We start from the raw sequence: 711 nt of genomic DNA on the forward strand, positions 1-711 counted from the left end.
CTGGCTGCTCCCCTCTGGGGACACCCAGCTGGTGCCCCTCAGACAGTGACAAAGGCAATTACCTTGCCGCCAAGCACAATAATCCCCCCCAAGCTCCCCCAGCTGGCCGCCGAGGCACTTACCTGGAATTAGCTGCGGCCAGCGCGTCGCAGAGGTGAACGCGGTGGTGATTATGAATGCACTCCTTGTTTGTCTTTTCAGTGCCGAAATCCTGTCAGCGAGGAGAAGCGATAATAACATGCTATTAAGTTCTTTCTGGATAATGTAATTCAGGAGTCAGGAGGCAGTTTGGTCATTTATGCCTTTGAAAAGCTCAGAATAATTTTCAGTGTCATTATCTTCCATTTTAAAGAGCCCGTTTCAAACATCAATACCGAGCGCCCCTCTCCTTGCCGCCTCCCCTTTGCTTGTGTGATTTTCTCCCACCTTTTGTTCCTGTTTTCTCTGAGTTTTCAGGGATTTGGGGTTTGTTTCCAGTCTTTCGTTCACCCTGAAATACGTACCATGCCCAGCCCTTTCTTGCTTGCTTTCTGTTTTTATAGTGGATTTGGGAGCTTGCTGCTGTTTGATCCAGAACCTCCGAGCTGCAGTTGGTGGAACAGCCACTTGCGAGGCTGGGAAGCGCCACGATGTGACAAGAGTGGACATGATGTGGATTTGTGTCTGCAGGGAAGGAGCAGGACCCTGGGGGTTTACAGCAGCGTGTGTCCC

Source organism: Apaloderma vittatum, unplaced genomic scaffold (assembly GCF_000703405.1).
Source record: "Apaloderma vittatum isolate BGI_N311 unplaced genomic scaffold, ASM70340v1 scaffold8000, whole genome shotgun sequence".
NCBI classification, from domain to species: Eukaryota; Metazoa; Chordata; class Aves; order Trogoniformes; family Trogonidae; genus Apaloderma; species Apaloderma vittatum.